This window comes from Dermacentor albipictus, unplaced genomic scaffold (assembly GCF_038994185.2).
Source record: "Dermacentor albipictus isolate Rhodes 1998 colony unplaced genomic scaffold, USDA_Dalb.pri_finalv2 scaffold_20, whole genome shotgun sequence".
Classification (NCBI taxonomy): domain Eukaryota; kingdom Metazoa; phylum Arthropoda; class Arachnida; order Ixodida; family Ixodidae; genus Dermacentor; species Dermacentor albipictus.
Window position 1 is genome coordinate 75,287 of NW_027225574.1, and position 14,834 is coordinate 90,120.

General features: G+C 48.4%; 1 protein-coding gene across 1 annotated transcript in view; it reads right to left on the bottom strand.

The window, feature by feature from the left end:
* The window catches only part of LOC139052240 (nose resistant to fluoxetine protein 6-like), a 76,146-nt gene extending 61,497 nt beyond the window's left edge, over positions 1-14,649 (bottom strand). Inside the window, exon 1 of the mRNA XM_070529337.1 lies at positions 14,411-14,649. The gene's annotated coding sequence lies outside the window, so the exon portion shown is untranslated. The remainder of the gene's footprint in view (positions 1-14,410) is intronic.
* Positions 14,650-14,834: the final 185 nt, after the last annotated feature.

Genomic DNA, 14,834 nt, shown 5'->3' on the forward strand with positions numbered 1-14,834 from the left:
GACCACCTGCGTGAGCACCGCTCCTCCCTGGGGTCAGATAACGGTGCAAACTTGCCTCGCCATTGCAATGAATGTGGCTGTCACCCTTCGTTCAGCAATGTAACGATCCTTGGTAGGGGCAAGGGCAAAGAAGAGCGAGAAATCCTGGAAGCGTACTGCATCAGCTTATTAGGTGACGGCTGCATTCGTACAACCTTGGTGCGCTTGCGCTTACTTGAAACAGAATTTGCATTTCTAGGTCGGTCACGATAGATGCGATATCTTGCTTTTTCATGCTCTGTGATTAGCGATGATGTGGTTGCGCATGCTCTGCTGGCCTTGCTGGGACTACGCACTTTCTAATAATGCTCAGTTGATAGTCCAGTCGTTGTGGTGTGAACCTCTCCTCTTGTCCTTTGTGTTTTTTTTTTACTGTTTTTTTCCCTAAAATCTATAGGTGTCATGAGCGTAGCAAGGAGGGGAAACCGATCGGGCCCGTGACTCTTTCTGTCTCCAAAGTGTGATTGACCGTGCGCAAAAGGTTTTCCCCACTATCTTACTACCTCCACGGTCGGGGCTCATGTAACCTCCTCCCCTTATTCTTATAGAAAGTCACGGTGCGCTATAATGGTAGTTATTTGCAACGATTCTAAAACCGTAGTAAGTGCAGCGGTCCATGTTAACATTTAGTTCAGCCGGCCTTGCTACTTTGCAATAATCCCGTATTAACACACTTGTGCCGGCAACACTCCTTAAATGTGCAGCGAAGGCTTGATGCATTGTTTCCTGCCGTGGGGCCGTCTGGTCACGGTGACAGCACAAGGGATAAACGACGCCTCGCTGATTGTGAAACCGCGGCCCAACCCCGAGCGGAGGATTGGAAAGTGCCGCAGCATGCATATATACACGCAGCAGCTCTGACAACTGGCTCGCGCAACAGCGTCCAGAGCGCGAGGTATATAGAGGAAGGACCACCGGTAGGCCGAACAGGGAGCGCCGGCGTCTCCCCGCCTCTTCGGGGCCCCGTGCCAGCATGCGGCACCGAGGCCGGCACGCGCCGCCCGAGTCCACCACGCGCGCAAGACACGGCTGTCGTACGCCTGCTCATCAGGACTAATCGCTGACGCGGCGGCTGCTGCGCGGAATTCCACCGGGTTGCGCTGCGGAGCGCGTCACGCAACGCGAAACCGGTTATATACTCCTTGCTGGGGGCCAATCCATCCTCCGGCGCTCCCTCGCCTCCTTCGGCTCACGTTTCGTTCCGTTTGTCAACCGGCGCGTCACTCTTTGGGTTATGCAAGGCAAAGGCAACTTTGTTTTCGCCGTGGTCATGTGTATATATATATACACACACACACTCGCAGCCTTTCCCTTTCGACGCGGCGACTTAAACGACGCATCATGCGACGGACGCGGCCGTTCTCTTCCACCCACGTTCGTAGAGCGACCAGGTGGGCGTGCGGAGGAGCCAAACGAGCGGAGAGGGGGATGAACAGCCGGTCTCGTCTTCTCCGTCATAAGCATCATCATCCGTGTGTCTATGCGCTTTCGCAACGAGGGTGGGGGAAGGCATTAATGAACAGAAAGGTGGCAAAAGTCTGCTTGGCCTTGTGAACAAAGCAGGGTGCATTTATGGATGAAAGCGCATACATAAACAACAGCGTCATAATCGATTTATTTATATTTCTATATCTCTCGTTATCTCTCATTGTTCTTTTGGTGTTTTTTTTTTCAGGCTTTACAGATTCCTCTGCGGCATTCTAGCTTCGTGGTCCTCATTTACGCTGATCGCACGAAGTATACCTGTTCGCTAATATTCCGGCGAGCATTGTATGGGGCCGAATTTACGCAGCTTGTTCAGAACGGCCAGCTGCAGTGCAAGTTTTGCCAACCAGTTGCGACTGTGGCGGCAACTAACCCCCGTATTCAGAAATGCAACTTGAGTCGAAGCCCATGCTTGACTTGATTTAGATGACGCCTGGCGTTAACATGCATAAAGACGCTCACTGCGTTTCCTTCCGCGCGTTCACGATAGGCGTCACTTAGATCGTCAAGCATGGGCTTGAACTTAAGTTGCATTTATGAATACGGGGGTAAGTCGACTGTGTGTGAACAACAACACGTGCGTCCTCGACTCCCCGTCGCTGGAGCCGAGTTTGACGAAGTCGCCATTGTAACTAAACGGGCTCGGCGGACCAACTATTGTTACTGAGCCGCGGGAATGTCTACTGACACCCCTTCCCACGTGCCGACCAAGACGCCAGACAATGGGCGGCCGGCGGGCGCGCTGCGGTTCGGGGAATAAATGCCCCTACGGTGCCGGGTCGTCTCCCCTACGGTGCTTCGTCTCCGCTACGGTGCCTCGTCAACTCGCCTACGGTGCTTGGACGGCCGTTTCCGTCACCTGGGTATCGGGGGAGGACCGAATGTTTATAAGCTGCTGTTGTGCGGCTGCTCAGGACACTCTCTCTCAAGCAGTCATGGTAGACTGATGTACTTTCTCAAACAGTCATAGACTGATATAAATACTGTAAATAAACCCATATTCCTCGTTCTCGATGAGAAGCAGTCCTCCCCTTCATCAACGTCCTCAGCGTGGATAAGTTGGACGACGGCATGGGCCAGCTACCTTCTCATTCATGCCCGACTCCAATCTTGACAACGGATCACGAGCGATGGGATTGAACCCCCAATCATAACAAGCTTTCCGTTCGTAAGAGCGCTATTTGTCATTGGTCGGCCGCCTTCGTTAACGTGTGTATTGGCTGGTATTTGTTCTTTCCAACTGATCTGGCTACAGAACTGCTTCATGAATACGGTCTCAGGGCCCCATATTCACAAACACAAAAAAATTGTTACGCTAGAGCTGTTCGTATGAGCAGAGGCCCGCCTACTATGTTCGAAATATTGAAGAAGGCGGCGGGCTAACGGCAAAGGTCGCTTACGAATGAAAGGCTTTGTTAATTTGGGCGCTGGTTCCTTATGCAAGCGACTCTAAAATTCGGAGCCCGGTACGCTCGAACGGTCTAGCAAAAGCTTACTCGCACCACCAATTGATTGATAACTGCCGGCGCCCTGGGACAGCTAGTAATTTGTAAAAGACTCTATGCGCATGCACCAGGCACGTACCCAGGAGGGGGCCCGGGGGGTCCCGCCCCCCCCCCCGGAATTAAGCGCCATCCCCCCCCCCCCGGCCTCTATACGCCCAAGGCACCACTCCTTGCACATATTCCTAAAGCGTCAACAAATCAGTCTACTCGGTGTTCAACATGTTGCTGCCTTTTGCAGCGAAAGCAGTGTATGACTAAATTCCGTAGTCTTTTTTTCGGCGTCCTTTAACAGGAAAAACTCGTGTGGGCCAATCTTGGTGATAGTGCAAAAATGGTCGAAGATCAATGGCACATACCCCTGTGGACTCGTTAACCTATAACGCACCCTTCGGAATATTCGGGATGGGCCCACGTATGGGGAGTGCTTAACGCCTGCTTGACCTCCACCGCTGGTCTACCCGAGATTGCACTACCTTCGGGATGGGCCCACGTACGGAGAGCGCTTAACGCCTGCTTCACCTCCACCGCGGGTCGGCCCGATATTGCACTATCTTCAGACCGACCCGCAGCGGAGGTGGAACACTTTGCTCTTCGTTTGAGAGCTTTGACTGCCGTCAGCTTTCGCTGCCATTCCATCTTCACAGATTAGAATGGTTGTCAATTTTTTCACTCCTTCTGGATGGCGGTAGTTACCGGCATCTCCTAGGGTGTGGTGGCCAGTTTCTCATTGATTCGGTGCCCGCGCGATTAACTCAAGATGAATTGAGTTGTCACCATCTATTGCAGCAGGCAGGGCGTAGATTATTGTTTTAATTATAATATTTTATTTTATTTATAATGCACAACACAATTTTTATGTCACCATCTATTCAACGATCACGCACATCCCTGTTGCTTCTTTAGTTCAACCTTCTTTTTTAGACTGATCCAGGGGCTAAGAAAGGGATTCGGTTCATAGACGGCTGGTCTGTATGCTCGTGGAACGAGTTGTAGCCGGAGAAAATGCCAGTCGCGTTTAACTTTTCCTTTTGCTTCATTATTTCCTCGAGTGATGGCTCGCCGCGACGCTGGCAGATCCTCGGAAGCGTATATCCTCTATACGGGTTACATAAGGGGGAAAATAAAATATTGCGAAACAGTGTCCATAACCAGACCCTGCAATAACCGTTCAACCCATGAGCAATATGGCTGTCACCCGTTACCTCGTCTGATTTTCCCCTTATTGTACAGCAATTTTCGTGCAAAATTGGCAACGGGAAACAGGAGTCGCAAGGAGATGAGAAGTTAGGCGATGTACTAAGGGAGAAAGCCAAAGCAACAGCCGAACAGGGAGGATAAGCGAAAATTGTTTGCGAAAAGATTGACGGATCAACATCTTTTATTTAAAAAGGAAGTAGAGAAAGCGCCGCCGGAAGTGGAGAATAATTCCATGTGTTTTGAATGACGCTTCTACAGTTATCAATCGAGCCGCCTGACGTAGCCACTTCCCTATACTGTGCTAATGGGGGCATTTTTCTAACCTTCCGCGGTGGGTACAGTACATCTGGAACCGCAGCGTCCTGCGCTCTACGCGCTTGTGCGGGACTGGTGACCACGCATCGTTACGCAACTTCTCAAATAACAACACGAGTCGGGTTTGCTACTTGGTAGAGAAGCAAACGCGGGACCCAAAAGAACTGTGCTTGTTCCGCAAAAAAAAAAAAACGCTACTAGAAATCTCTATTTTGCACTGTCGCTTGTTAACTTGTTCCTGGCAAGGTTCTTACTGCGCACCTTTCATGCGCGAGTCCATTTGATGTGGTTCTTTGTTTGCCAAGTAAAGAAGAGGTGTATCTCACAGGCGTACCTGTGAGGTACACGTTATTTCAATTCTCTTTTACGGCTTTACGCGTCTTTATGGCAAATGGTTTGACCATAGGCTTATGCTAATATTTTTGTTGCTGTTCGCAGAACCCATCGACACCACCCGCCACCGGACCAACCGTCGGCCAGCGGGAGGCACAGCTGACAAGCTCGAGTCAATGAAGACCAGCGTCATCTGGTAGCAGGGCCAAGCTATCGGCTCAGGGCCACAGCATCCTGGACTAGGGGAGCCGCCAACCTAAGACCATTCTACCGTCGGCTCACTTTTTTAAACAAAGCTTATTCCTCTCTTCGCGGTGGTTCAACATGTTATTAAGTAAATATATTTGATTCAAATAATTTAGTGCATCATGCTTATTTTTCTTTGTTTTTGTGTAGGCAGTCCCGCTCCTTTGTTTTCATGTTCATTAGGATCGCGTCCAAGCACCTTCCTGCCAGATGTGGCCGTAGCGTGGCATTTGAGATAACCGTCAAATGTGAAGTCTCATAATGCCCCTTCTCAGATTAAGTCTTTGTGTAAATCCATATTTAGGCCACAGGTGAGGAGGCAGTTGCTATGTTAAATGCTTCATGCTTTTAAGGCTCCACGACTCGTTTCGAAAGCCTGGGACTTTCAAATAGACTTGCAAAACTTCTACTACAACTGATGTCGCGAGCGAGATGAAGTGTCACCATGCTAGATTTGAGCGATTTCACTAAAAAAGAAAATTAACTTCTGGGGTTTTTTGTGCCAACACCGCGACATGATTATGAGGCGCACGATGTAGTGGGGGTAATTAATTTTGACCACCCTGGGTTTCTCTAACGTGCGCCCAATGCACGGCATACGCGGTCGTTTTTGCATATCTCCCCTATGCAACGAAATGCGTGGAGGCAGTGGTCGGGATTTGATCCCGTGCCCTCGGATTTAGCAGCGCAACGCCTACCACCTTATTTTCTGCGCATCCTCTATTGCGGGATATGTGCCATGTTTGAAGCTTATCATCCTCGTTCTCATGTGCGCCTCCTTCAATTGTGCCGCCACTCCTCTGTTTTCACGAGCGTAGCAACGAAGAATGTCGCCATCTTATCAAGAACAAATTTCCATGCGACGCCACACAACGTGATCCTCGTCCATTACATTAGTGCTCATTCTGGCTTACGAAATACATGCGCAGGTGTCAATGCTCTCGGAGTCTGTGTGAAGCCCAAAGCTTTCAACTAGTTGACTAGCACTGCTGTATACACCAACCACATTGCTTCACTGGCGTGGGTTTAAATCCCAGTGGAGGCGGTTGCGGAGCGGTCTTATTTTTTCTTCAAGCTGTTGGAATGGCGAAGCTGGCGATGACGAGCTGGCTTGACGACGAGAAAAAAAAAAAAAAAAACTTATCGGTGTGTTTCATTGATGACCCCGACGGTCGTCGTCGGCGAATTGGACGGACGGGACACGGACAAACAAGGCAAAGCCCAGTTTCGAGCGCTTGACTGCCGTAGGATGCTGTGAAATGGCGCATTCATACACAGTACACACGCACGCACACAGTAACGAGTAACTAAAGTGCCTGGTCGAAGCCATGGAGCATATCTGAGAAAGGCTGTAGCAAGAGCGCCTTCGTTGCCCGTAAAGCACTGCTAGCGCTGCTCAAAGTATATGGTGCAACTCTAAGAAGCTGCCGCGTATGAATATTAAGGCAAATTTTAGGGCAGCCTTTTATGCCGCGTAACACGTGCAGACGCATAAAACATGGATTAAGTGGTCACACACATTGCAGGTAAGGTGCCAGCCGCAAATATATGCTGCGCATTCGCACTCAGTCGAAATACCGAAGTCTGCTTTAGTTAAAGGTGTTCGTCTCTCACTGGACTCTCCGAACCGCTACCTTGCACTACGGGGGATGGCGACCGACAGGGAAAGAAGGAGAAAGGCGAGAGGTTACGTGGTGACGCGTTTGAGTGCGACGAGTGTGTCAGGGATGTGTACATCTCGGAGCAAGCAGGAACGAGAGGAGAATTACGGCTACATGACGGGACGCGCGCGAGCATATGTCTCCGCCACCCCTCGCCCCCATCGTCGGGAACGTCGAATCACGGCGCTCACACTTGACTGCGTGCGTAGGTTTCCGGTCAGACGCGTAGACGTCGCGTGGAGTTCCGCATGCGCCGATGACGTCCACGCGAAACAGGCCGTCGCTCGTGTTGCTGCGCACACTTACGCCTCTCCGGCGCTACCTGCAGGGGACCATCGGCTTATTTATTAGTATTTTTTTTACAAAGAAGAAGAAAAAGCAGATTAAGAAAAAGAAACTGCAAGACACCCGGTAGGCGAACCTCGCGCGTTTTTTTATAAGCGGGGCGGCAAGTGGCGCTTTAGCAATTCCAATGAGCTGCTGCTATAACGCAACGAAAGATTCCTTCGCCGATCAAGACGAGCCGTGGCGTTGCGCAGCAGAAGCACGCGCTAGCGTATAATGGCCTCTGAGAGCTTCCGTCTTCAGGTCGTGCGCTCTACACGTGCTTCATTGCATGCGGAGACGAGAGCGCCTGACCCATCGATACGAGCACCCGTGCTCCTCTGCTGGATGCCGTAATAAATGCGCGAGACGCTAGAAGCAAGAACTTGCTCGTCAACTTGCTTCGGGATAGACGACTGCAAGGCCTTCCCTCCACTGAAGCGGTTAACCAGGAAGGCATACTATAGGAGTCTGATACGGTGGTGAAGCCGGAGCGCCCCCACCCCCTCCCGTCCCCCGTTGTCGCCCTGAGGCAGGAATTACTTGGGACGGCGTTTGCCTTAAAAAGGGTGCTGAGAGGAAATTTTCGACTCGTCATTTTCATGCGTTTCATGAGTGTGCAGTTTCTATTCCTTTCTGTGGCTATAGCCATTCGATTTGATCTGACCATGACTTGGTGTTTTCTCAATATAGTGCATGACAGCTGACTTCACGGCTTTCTTATATGAACATGTGTTGTGACTTGCATTTATTGTATGTAAGCTTACTCTCCGTTCCAATCTGTTGTAAGTTCTCTCTTGTACATTTACGTGAGATGAATTCATGTTCAAATTTGTTTTTGATGTCATTTGTGTGGTGAACTGTTTCAGTGAATATACCTCATCTGACTCAGTCAATCAAATAATTTTATTGAAAGGTACTGCGTGCTTGTGGGACGGGCAAAAGGTCTCGCATAGGTGACGGCCAGGAGTTCTTGAGTCCTGGAGGCTTCCTCGGCCCACTGGACAGACCAAGTTTATCGTCAAGGGCAGAGCTGAACAACACAGTCTCCCTGCGCGCGCGGACGCGACCGCGAGAGGCTGCATCCCCATTGTTGTTTGTTATGCATCGACATATTCCCATATAGCATATGTTTCAGAGTGGCTCTAGAACCACAGTTCTGGCATTTATCTGTATTGCATATGTCTGGTTAAATGAGCTGTGAGATGACCGGATTCGGATAAGTTCTTGTCTGTAACTGCATGCCGCCATTCGACTGACTGTTATTTACTGAGCTTTTGGTGAGGCGGTGGGAAAACGCACCTTTGCAATCTGTTGTGTCCTGTGACATGTCATTAAATCTGGTCATATGGTCCTCCCATTTTCCCTCCTCTCTATCCTCGTTTTCGGGAGACGCTAAGGTGCCGACCCTATTTTCGGCCGTGACCCGGTCCGTAAGCCCTCGAGTCACGTCATGCACCGTCTTATTATTATTGCTGACTCCTTGCGAGGCGTAGGTGTGAGCGGGTTTCCGTATTAAACAAACATTCCTTTCTTGACTTTTGTTGTCTGTCATCAGGATCCGTAGTGCTTCCAGAGAGATTCAACCATTAGCGAAGTTTCGTACTGTGGCCTGAGAGTCACTGGCTATTCGTCCGCTTCAGTCTGTGACACTGCAAGCGCGATAGCTACCTCATCCGCAGTCTTGATTGTTGCAGTGCTTGCCGTAACGCATGTTTTGCACTTCTCTTCGTGATCAATTTCGACGGCTGTAAAGCCGTGCCTGTGCTTGTATCTTGCCGCGTCGACAAAGAGTGTGTCTTTACTATTCCCAAATTTATTTTGCATGTCCATTGCTCTGCCTTCTCTTCTACCTTTATTGTATACGGGGTGCATGTTCCTTGGTAAGGGGGGAACGGTTATCGTATCCCTCACATCACTCGGAATGTCCACTATGGTTCCCTGTTGAGTATGGTATTCGATACCTAGTCTTTCTAGTATGTGTCTTCCTGCCTTGGTCTTAGAAAGGCATTCGTACTGTGCTATCCGCTGCGCCTCTAGGAGATCGTCCATAGTGTTGCGCAGGTCTAATTTTAATAGCCTGTCGGTGCTAGTGTTGATTAGTAGACCTGCAGCTTGTTTATAAATTTTCAGAATTGGGCATTCTAATTCGATCTTTTCTGCAGCGTACCGTCTAAGGTAGTGTGCGACGTATACGATCCTGTTGATACCTCACCAGACTACCTGGATTCTTTTTATTCTTGTTAACTTTACCTCATGCAGTGCCGGCTTATTATGTCATATTTAGTATATGCCTGTTATATAAGCAAAAGTAGCCAGTGTCGCCTAAATGCACCAACATCTTCTGAATGTCATATATTTAAAAATAATTACAACCGCTACACTCTGTCAAGACGGAATGGCAGCGAAAGCTTACGACAGTCAAAGCTCTCAAAGGAAAAGCAAAATGCTTTCGCTGCCATTCCCTCTCCACAGAGTGAAATAAATAGCTGTCATTTTTTGCACCCGCCGTGGTTGCTCAGTGCCTATGGTGTTGGGCTGCTGAGCACGAGGTCGCGGGATCGAATCCCGGCCACGGCGGCCGCATTTCAATGGGGGCGAAATGCGAAAACACCCGTTAGATTTAGGTGCACGTTAAAGAACCCCAGGTGGTCGAAATTTCCGGAGTCTCCCTCTTACGGCGTGCCTCATAATCAGAAAGTGGTTTTGGCACGTAAAACCCCATAATTTAATTTTGTTTGTCATTTTTTTTTGCGTTGCGAGTCTGACGTCGTTGCTCGTTCGGAGGTGCCCGGGCTCGCGATTCTCGTTTTCGTTCAGCATCGCGGGAACGTGCTTCGTCAGTGGTGGTTTCGCGCCGGCGCCGTTTACGATCTCGTTGCTGATCCCTCCGGCGCTCCTCGTACGCATGTTCTTCTTCGAGTGCATGAACTCACGTGTCCGCCCAATCGATAACGCAGCTGTTTTTAGTGCCGATACCTCTCCTGCTTAAATACTGCGATAACCTTAACGTCACGCTATTGTTCACGGCGAGCGTTCTAATCAGTTTCGTATTTTGACATATGCGCCGCCGCACTGCACCCGCACGTGATCACACACAAAGCAAACAATGAAACCCATTGTGTATGGGTTTGTTAGAAATCGCTAAGTCCGTTTTTCTTGCCGGGCGCCGAAAAAACTACGAAAGGTTAGTAATGTACAGCTTTCGCTGTAAGAAAGTCCAAACCTTGTAAATTCTATAGAAAAATACCGGCAAGCATCGGAGCATTCGAAATTGCTTGCTATATAACTTGTTCCAATGAAAAAGTTTTGGTTTCGGCACCTAAGCAGTAGATGCACCATGACGTCAAAACACTGTCTTGGTATGTTATTCTGATCACTGCTGCTGCCACACGCGAGCGCAAGCAGAAGAAAGGCGCACGTGTTTATTTTTTTACGAGCAACTTCATCCTACCTATCTTTATTGCTACACAATGTCAGCAATGTTTGCTCTCTGTAATGACGTAACATCAGGTCCGGCATTTCGGGATCAACTTTAGTATCAAATTAAAATACCTTACATGTTTTTCAAACCTTCGTGCTTACCAAGTGCCGTGCTCACACGCGCGACAAGCATGTTACGGTAGAGTCTGCAACAACTTCGAATATGTTCGTCAGTGCTCCTTTAACCCTAAAGAGGAATACTAAATTAAGCCGCGTTAGCAAATTAACTTTCCGGAATGTTAAAGAGCTCACTCTGACCTTTATCGGAGGCTTGGTATACGTCGGGAAACGGGCAAGAAGGAAATGCGGGTGGTGTCGCCCGCCTTGGCAGTTCCCGCACCAGCTTCTTGTGACGTTCACAGATTTAGGCAGCGTTTACTTCGGTTCAGTTAATGGCAGATCGCTAAAGATCGCTACATTGCGTTTTAAATGAGCAAAACAGCAAATTTAGGAAGGTTGGGGTACTTGTTCGCCTAACTTCCTGCGAGTAGTTACATTGAAATTGATGCCTTACCGGCGCTGCGGCGGAAGCTTGGGCCGCGAAATTTGAGAAATCCAAGATTGGCCTTCGTTTTCTCCCCTAGTTATCAGCCATAATGCGCCAAAGGAAAGGCACTAACGTAGAATACTTGGCCAGTTCGATCCCATTTTGCGTTTCTCTTACGTATCCATTTCACGATCGTGACACAAGCACGCAACGGTTTGAAGATATATGCAGACGGGAACAATGTAAGGATTTTCTTGTGTGTTTGTTCGTCACTCTTACGTGTACTTTATCTACCATCCAGAGAGACGTTGACGAACAACGGCTGTGCGCCTACAGTCAACGACTTGTTGATTCAAGCACTCTGGTTTCGCTCGTGCATGATTTCATTACTGCGGTTGACCTCTATATCGCGTTATGTAAACGTTTCGTGGTTGACAGACTGATCTATATATTTGCTTAATCGAATTTTTGCACATTTCCAAGCTCGATCAAATCGCTCATTTCATACTCGCTTAATTAATACAGCATTCAAAAAACGAACAAACAAACAAAGAAACAAAGAAACAAACAAATAATTTTTTTCTGCAGAGGCCAAAAGATTTCACGCCTCTTCTTAACACGAGTTTTAAAGGGACACTAATTAGAGACACACTAAATCTGATTATACCCTGGTAAAGTATTTTTTCAAAACTATTATTATATTTTCATTCATTTGGTTGAAAAGCGATGACTATTACAGAAAAAAAATGAGGGCTAAACATACATTAATTATGTTTCGATCGCGCCAATATCTCCGCGCCCGGTGCGTGAGTCTATCGTCACGAATTTCACAGGATTTTCTTATATTTGGGACCGTTTCGGCAAGAAGAAGCATTCTAGAAACTAGATAGGGTCGATTCATTCGTTCCTTTAGAATGCGCTATATATATAGTCTTTCTTTACCGGTAAACAATTAAGCAAGACACGAGCAGAAACTATCAAAATCTATGACGTCATGGCGTGCTGCACGGTGTGTGCGTGACCTTCAGTACGGTATCGCAACCCCCCCTTTGGTCAAAGCCTCCTCACGCAGTTAAAGTCTTCCTATTGCAGAAGCGTGCGTTACTTGTATACATTTTAACTTCATATCTCTCTTTTTTTTTTGCTAGTGCAAGTGCTTTATTTTTCTTTACATAATCATGGTTATACAGATATCTGGACCGATAGCCAGGGAAGGCTAGTTTGCGGTCCAGTGACAAATTACAAAAGACAGGTCAGGCGCAGTTTTTAACAGCACAGTATTCCGGAGCATGTCATGAGTTACACAGACAAGAAACATTTTGAAAATACTCGTACATAATGAATTCAAGTAAGTTAGAGATTCTGGTTATCAAGAAAAAAGAATTTGCTACATTGCTTGAAATTACGTGCGGTTTTAACTTCTAGGGGTAAAATATTCCAGATTTTTGCGCCAATGAATTCAATTAACCTTTCGCCGTATACATTGTAACACTTTGGTAAGTTGAGGTTACCTTTTAAAGCATGTCTTGTACTGCGAGTTGGAAATGAAAAGACGTTTCGAGGAATAGGAAAGTTCATGCATAAAATATTATTAATTGAAATTGAGATCTTCTGATTGAATAGTGCATTAACGGATAACACATGTTGTATTTGGAAAACATCATTAAATGTATCACTGGCATAATTTGAAGCGCTAATTATGGTCCTTTTCTGTAGTTTTTGTAAAGGTTGTAAGTATGTCATGTAAGTCACGCCCCATGATTCTAAACAACTAATATGGCTATGGCAAAACGGATAGTAAAGGGATTTGAGTACATCGTGGGCGAAATATTCCTTCGCTTTAATTGCATACACTATGAATATGTGCTTCCTTTAAAGGCCTTTTAACGCTCGTCTCAAGCGAAAGCCAATCACACAGCTGTCTAGTCATCCATCTTCTCTACGTCAGCGTCCGAATCGTCCTGCCTGTGCGTCATCACACTGAAAGAACGCGCTGCGACAACTCGCAGGCAAGGTTTACAACCTTCAATGAGCACGCAATGGCTTGCGTGGCATCCGCCTTAAACCCTAAAGATTGTGAAGTGAAGTTTATTCTTCTTTTTAAGGAAAAGAGGGGACCGGGACAAAAGGCGGTAAGGCCTGACGAGGCCCCGGTACCCATACAGTTGGTAGTAATAATATAAAGGCAAAACAATGTACATAGAAGGCGCGACAAATATGTTAAAACAACGCTACAATGCGCACAGTGAGACTTAATTAAGGAAAAAGACAAAGATGTGCAAGGTAATACGCAAGCATTCAAAGTCATACACGTACAAATACAATGCATACATGACTGCGTATATGTTTGACAAAGGACCGCAGAGCACAGAGGCAGCCGAACGAGAATGCGTGCATCTAATGCTCAGGTTCGCGGTCTGGCTGCGTTCGGACAAGACGCGTTCTTCTAACCTCCCTGAATGTGATGGGCCCCGCAAACGTGACGTAATACCGCCGTATCGTGCGGGAAAGCTGTAAGCCTGATGCAATGTCGGGCAATCTGGGTGGTCGGGCCACCAGGGTGGATTCGTGTTAACCAACTGTGGGTGACCTTTCCGTATTTCTGACTTTCCCTGAAAGTTATGTTAGACGGCAACGTTGTTCTCTTGTTTTGTCGGGGCTAAGGTCTTGGTGCTCAGTAACTACGTAAATATAAAAAATAATATTAATAAACAACACGTCTGCTCAGCAGTGCCTAGTGCATCTGAAGGCTAAGTCCACCCGCATGAAGAAACTGTTAGCATCACGAAAACTCGGAAGGAACTCTGATGAATATGATTATTAACGCTGGCAGCAAGCGTAATTTGCTCGCAAATGTTTGTGACCATTTGTCCGATGTCAAAGAGAGGAAATGTTTAATTTTTACACGAGCAGACAATCACTTGAGGCTTGGACAGAAAGAATCACGGAAGCAAATAAAAAAAAAAAGAAAGATGAAGAAAGAAAAAGAAAGAGAGAAAGGCGTTCGGCGGATGCGCGTTGCACACAGCACGCAGAGCGCGACACCAAGCTCGCATTCGCCGAACGGCGAAGAGCGGCTAAGCGGCAGACGAGAGAGGCAAAACATAAATTAAAGCAACAAATAAAAAGGGGCAGCGCGCCGTGTCAAATGAGCCTGACCGACACGCACTTAAAGGTCGCTTCACCACGTGCCGCTATTGTTCGTCGGCGTGGCACCGCACAGCGACGTGCGCCGGCGCGCGCGTGCTCGCTGACCGGCGCATGTCTCACTTTCGCGAGCAGGCCGCCGGTCAAGTGAGCTCGGGCGCGGCGGCGCCAAGGAGAGGCGCGCTTACCATTCGGGCGGCTGGCATCCGAAGGGCGAGAGAGGAGCTGTTGTCATCGGCAGAAGGCGCGTTTCTGCTGTCGCCCGCCGAGCACTCGCGCAGCCAGGGGCAATGCCGGGGATGGCGCGACCGAACACTTCGCGGATAATAGCCGGGTTTATTGGAAGCCCGCTTCTCTCCGAAGCCTGTGGTGGGGGGGCCCCAGTGCGCGGGCGTCTCGTCATACAGGTTCGGCGAGGGGTGCGCGCCCGGGGAGAGGCGCGCGGACCAATCCACGCCCGCGGGCGGCTGCTGCCGCTGCTCGTGCTATACGCGCGCGCGAGTGACTCACGTGATCGGAGACTTTGATCGCCAGCCGAGACGTATGTACGTGCCAGAGGAGAAAGCTAGCCCCCCTCTCTCCCTTTTGCTATTTCTTTTGTACACACCTGCG